General features: G+C 35.0%; 1 long non-coding RNA gene across 1 annotated transcript in view; it reads left to right on the top strand.

The window, feature by feature from the left end:
* Positions 1 to 4,959: 4,959 nt before the first annotated feature.
* LOC141375402 (uncharacterized) overlaps positions 4,960 to 6,153 on the top strand; it is a 1,967-nt gene continuing 773 nt past the window's right edge. Inside the window, exons 1-2 of the long non-coding RNA XR_012383399.1 lie at positions 4,960 to 5,037; positions 5,635 to 5,682. This is a non-coding gene — a long non-coding RNA (uncharacterized lncRNA). The remainder of the gene's footprint in view (positions 5,038 to 5,634; positions 5,683 to 6,153) is intronic.

The raw sequence follows: 6,153 nt of genomic DNA, 5'->3' as shown, positions 1-6,153 counted from the left end.
GTGCACATCATCACAGGGAATCACAAAAACATGATACACATAGCCATCCACACACAAAAGCTCCACTGTCAGGTCCCAGGTTGAGTTTGTTGCTAAGTATTTTTCAGAGCAGTGTTTCCACCTATGAATTGATATTAGAAACAATAAAAAGGTTTGTTGTCATGAGATAATTATAACAATAAAAGATTGGATCCTTTGGTTTTTCGTTGTTGCCATCTTTATTTTTGTTTTTTATAATTACTTTAAACTTTTTATTAAGATTTGACACAGTTTATAATTATTTAAAACTTTAAGATTTAAAATAATTATTTTGTGTTTTTTGCTGTTCAGTTTTTTTTTTTTTTTTTTTTTTGCATGGTCAGGATTGAGGAGAGAGTAACACATTTCACTGCAGCACTTTGTGTTTGTGTGTGTGTGTGTGTTTATTGGATATGTGATTGTGATAAATGTTGGCAGTTGCTTTAAAAGTATGCTATATACCAGGGGTGCTCAATCCTGTTCCTGGAGATCTACCTTCCTGCAGATTTCAGTTGCTATCCATATCAAACACAGCTAAACCAATTAATTAGGACCTGAACACCACTTGATAATTACAGGCAGGTGTGTTTGATATGGGTAGCAACTGAAATCTGCAGGAAGGTAGATCTCCAGGAACAGGATTGAGCACCCCTGCTATATACCATGTGGGTCAAACTCCAAGTTCCTGGAGAACTGCAGCGCAGCAGAGTTTAGTACCCACCCTGCTTCAACATTACCTGTAGATTTCTAACAAGCCTTAATTAGTTTAATCAGGTGTGTTTAATTAGAGTTACAGCTTAAAGTCCAGGTCACACTGCGCTATTCTGCCTATAGTTTTCCATTCATACGCATGTGAGTACTGCAGACCTGGAATGATAGCTCATGCGACAAATTTCATAATTCGCAGCATTGGAAAGTTCAAGCTTGGAGAACGCTGACATGCGAAATCACATCATGTGATTGCTTGAGACCAATCAAAGATCAAAACATGACCTCTCTGGCTTGCTTTTTCAATCTCTAATTATTTTGTTTAATTCAACTACTCGCATTGTTTAATTCCACTTCGGAGTGCAGTATGACAGAATTTTGCATGCTCAAACGTTAGTGTGACCGCAGCCTTACTGTGCAGACCTGTAATATGCAAGACAATATTTATATCTGCTGATTTCTTAATTTTGTTATACTTTCTGTTATTTATTTGTTTGGTGCCAAAACAATAAAATAAATTTGTCTGAAAAATGTTATGCCTTCTATTTTTAAATAACAGCTAAGAATACTGATTAATTTTAGTAACACTACAATAACTATATATGACATACTATTAATGTGTATGCAGTATAATGCTGTGATTTGTAACACTACAATACAGTAATTAACTGTACAGTTTTCAGTTAGTTACCCGTGCTGCTCTATTACAGTAATTAACTTAATTTTACTTAATTAATGGTTCAGTTACAGTAAATAACTGGCAAAACTGTTGCCAGCCACTCACTGTAATGGTTCAGAAACAGTAATTAACTGGCAACAGTGTTGCCAGTATTCTACTGTAAAAAAAACCCGGTAAGGTCTAACAGTGCAACATCGACTGTGAATATCCTACTCTGTTCATACAGGGACGAGATGGCCCTCAACAGATCGCCTCTGATTGGCGATCTGTTGAGGAACTGATTGGGCATACTAATATGAACCCTCAAGGACCCTGGTGAGGGTATAGAGCTGGTCCAGTGTACCACGGCCCGGACGAAAACCGCATTAATAATAATAATAATAGTACATTTTATTTAAAGGCTCCTTTCGAGCAACTCAAGGACACCGTACAATCAACAAGAGCAATAAAACAACGAGAGAAATAATAAAATATTCACAGCAATAGTGCAAATAAAATTAAGTATTAAAAGCCATCTTAAATAAGTGGGTTTTGAGTCTTGATTTGAACAGTGTAAGGGAGTCAATGTTTCTGATGGCAGGTGGTTGTGAGTCGCGAAGCAGAGCGGCTAAATGCTCTGTTGCTCATAGTTGAAAGGCGAGAAGAGGGACCAGACTAGTGGAGGGAGGAAGAAGATCGCAGAGTGCGAGAAGGAACAGAAATGTGGATGAGGGCAGACAAATATGGAGGGGCGAGATTGTGGATGGCTTTGAATGTTAACATCAAGATTTTAAAGTCAATTTGAAAATAAACAGGCAAACAATGAAGCTGCTGCAGAACAGGGGTGATGTGATGAGAAGAAGGGGTTCTGGTGATGATACGGGCAGCTGAGTTCTGGACCAACTGAAGCTTACGGAGAGACTTATGAGTGAAACCAAAGAAAAGAGAGTTGCAGTAATCTAAACAAGATGTGACAAGGCTATGAACGAGAACAGCAGTGGCATGAGGGGTAAGAGCATTGTTCCTCCTGGATCCTAGGGTGAACCATTGGCCGGATCCTCCTCTCCAATACCCTGCCATAGACTTTTCCCCATATGCAAATAAATAAATGTATATAAAATATATATAAATAAATAAATAAATATGCAAATAAATAAATGTATATAAAATTACACAAATGTTGGGGGGAAAAGTAAAAGTTTATTTCCCCCTTGAAACGTTTATTTATTTTTTGAACATAGTTCCAGATTTACTTTTCCTCAAGTCAACATGCTAATGAGCAGGGCTGCTGCTGGCCAGAAGGGTGCCCTATGCTAAATTTTACTGTGGTGCCCCCACAGAGGAGCAAAATCACACAAACAAAACACATTCCTAATTTCAAACATTTACAAAAGGTAAGGAATAAAGCTCTCTCTGTACCTGTAGAGACTGACGGTCCTCAGTGCTGCATTCTGTGTCTGTACCTGTGCAGCTGCTGGTGTCTCTGGAGCAGTGCTGGATCAGGCCGCCTCATCTTCTTTTGGAACAAATGTTGGCATTGACCTCCATGTACAATACAGAAGAAAACAGTCATTTAAAGAAAAACTCATGACATACTAAAACAACAGGCTAGTCGAGCACTTCATAATGTTTACAAACTACAATCAAAATGTGGATTTAATCTGCACTGTAATCTATGGTGACAAAAGCTGACCCTTTCTTTCAGTATAAATCAAAGACAGTTGTGTTTTTAGGAATTAATTAGTGTATTTTTTAACAAAAACTTTAACATTCAGAAAAAAAATATCGTTATTGACTTCATGCAATAAAAATGGTTTCTGGCATGTGACTTACAGTAATTTGACTCATTTTATATTTTTGATCTTTCAGAAATCACAGAATATTCGTCAGTTTTGTTATTTTAAAAAGACTAAAGAGACTTTATTGTCAATGCAATGATACAAGCAATAACAACAGAAGAATAAGAAATGTAGAAATAGACAAAACAATAAACAATGATAACTGCAGTTTGCAAAGAATGATATAATATATAATTATATAACACAATAACTATATAATGATAAATAAAAGAAACAGTGGATTGATTGTGCAGTGCGTGTGTATGTAGCTGGTGTGCAAACAGAATTGTAAAGTAATGCACGAGTTAATAACAATAATTGAGTTTGTGTAATTATCAGCAACATGGGGATGAGGGGCAAATGTGAAAATTCATGGAGCATGTCCCGTCTACAGCACAATGTATAGCAGTTGTGGCGAAGTTTAAACGTTAGCTATAGCCTCACTAATTTCATTAGATTCATCTTGTACTTTCTTCCTCTTCTCGGCTCCAGACTGCTGTCTTTTCCCGGGCATTGAGCTGCAACTTACATCATTATAATTATATGCTGCTAGCAGCTGTAAACTAAGATAAGTCGACCGGACCGGGCCGCGCGCACATGGCTATGCGCGTGCACGAAAAAATTACCTCGCATGTTTGATTATGCGTCCGTCATAAAATTATTTATTAAATACATTTAATGACCTATTATCAATTATTATTTACCTGCCCGCACTATTCATTATTTAAATATTTATTGATGCAGGAATTTGAGGATTTTTATTTATTTGAATATTTATTATTTATTCATTTAGGCTATTATTTTGTTTATGCAGGCATTTATGGATTTATTTAATCATTTATTTTTATATTTGCGTATTTATTTGTTGTTTTTGCTGGTTTTGTCCTCAATATCGTGCTTTGAGAGCATAATGTCTGCTGATGTCTCATTCCTGTTTTCCAATTAAGCAAATGGCAAATATCTTAAAGTTTTATTGGCTAAAGGAGATGTCATGTGGCATTGCTAAGATTTTACTTTATTGGTTTAATATTATTAATGTTTTTTTTCTGACGTGAACTGAAACGTGTGACGATTTTCAAGTTCAAAAGTAAAACTATCCTAATTAGGAAAAACGGGGAAAATATTTATTTATTTAGGTTTATGGGCCCTCTGTTATTATGCCTTACAATTATTAAAACATTTTCTGTATTTAATAACAAAGACTGTACAAACATACAGCTCGTGCTGCTCTAATTGACTGAGCGCTGAAATCAATTACTGTTTACATTTAAATGACACTCGTCATTCTGTCACCACGGCAACCTGAGTTGGTTTACAAACCCACACAACTCTGAACTAATCTCCTGTCGGCTGACTTACATCAGTTTGAGAAGTTGTTCATGATGACTCTGCGACGATCAAGAAGGACCAGGACTCTCCCTGCACTGTAAAAAGTGCTACACTCACAAAGTTGGTTCTATCTACTTTAAATAATTGCAATCTAGTTAATTTTATTTGTTTTATACCAAAAAAATAAAATTTGCTTCCTCTTTACTTAAAATATATCAGTTTTTATATAACTGTATATTTTAAATAAAACTAATGCAATTTATTTGAGTAGATTTTTGTACGTGGTTATTGTGTAGAATAAATGTTATAAAAGTGAGTTGACACAGACAATTTATTAGAGCAGCTGTCGATGTGGGCAGGTGTTCATAAAACGTGATTTTAATAGTTTGGTTCGACTCCTTTTTCATTGCCCGGGATTTAGCAGGCAGACGCAGCTTCTGCAATGGTCGACATTAACTGCTCCCAGCAGCGGATCTGATTAACACGGTAAGTTGCAAATTTAGCCGAATGATAATTGTAAAGTCATGCAAAACTGCTGTCTTCGCTAGGCAGGTGAGGTTTTAGCTTTGTAAATTGTACTGTAGCCTCAGGTATGTTAACAGTTAGACTGCTCTCACATGGAAAGCTAAGTTGGCTAACGCTAACCAACGCTAGTTTATACTAACGATTAAAAGTGATATTATTGAGAAAAATAGTGAAAGTAGTTTTAAAACACTTAGTAGGTAAAACTAACGTTGCAGAACCGATTAACAAGGTCACTGGTGGGCGGTCGGGGTGTGGGGGTTCAGTTTGTTAGCGCTAACTTAGCTAAAGTTAGCTCACCTAAGTTATAGCAGCACATTAAGGATGGATATTAAATGCAGAAACGTATGCAACAGTTAAGTAGTTTGTGTTTAACGTAAGAGAAAGTATAACTTAAAGTTTGTGTTTTAGAGATTTAGTCCATAAGTTTTTTAATGCTGCATAGTGAATAAATTACAGATTTACAATTTATTTTAACTTAAATTACATTTACTACTGATGTTTACAGAACCATTTAAATTGTATGCACCTCATTCTAAAATGCATGTTCTTGGTCTTTAGATACCAAAGTGATTTTGTTACCTGTGGATCTTCAAACTTCACATCCAGGTAAGAAAAACATTAGATACAATTACAGCTATAATTATTTGCAGGTAAGTAAAACATTGGTAAAATTGCAAACAATAGTGGGCTCCATAGAATTAACTTACATTTGATATCTGAAGATTTTTTTTTATGTGTGCAACAGTAAAAACAGTATAAAAATATCCTAATGCAGTTTCTTATTATCTGTCAGTCTTTCAATAAAGCTAACTGATAACACTGAATCACTGAACTGTCATTTGCCAGTGACATTAAATTTGAAGAAAAAGTCAATTAAATGTTGCTTTAGCAAAAATTTAATGTAAACCTTAATGTAATGTGTAAAATGGCAATGTATTTATTTATTTATTTAATAAAATTTGTATTATGACGTGCAAAGTTTGGTGCAAAATGAAGATGACAATTAAATTATAGAATTTGTATTCTATAATTTTCTTATAGCCGTTTTCAAACAGTTTTAATATCTAAATTAAATAC

Source organism: Danio rerio, chromosome 7 (genome assembly GCF_049306965.1).
Source record: "Danio rerio strain Tuebingen ecotype United States chromosome 7, GRCz12tu, whole genome shotgun sequence".
In the NCBI taxonomy this organism is placed as follows: domain Eukaryota; kingdom Metazoa; phylum Chordata; class Actinopteri; order Cypriniformes; family Danionidae; genus Danio; species Danio rerio.
Note: the sequence above shows the minus strand (reverse complement) of the source record. Positions and strands in the feature narration are given on the sequence as shown.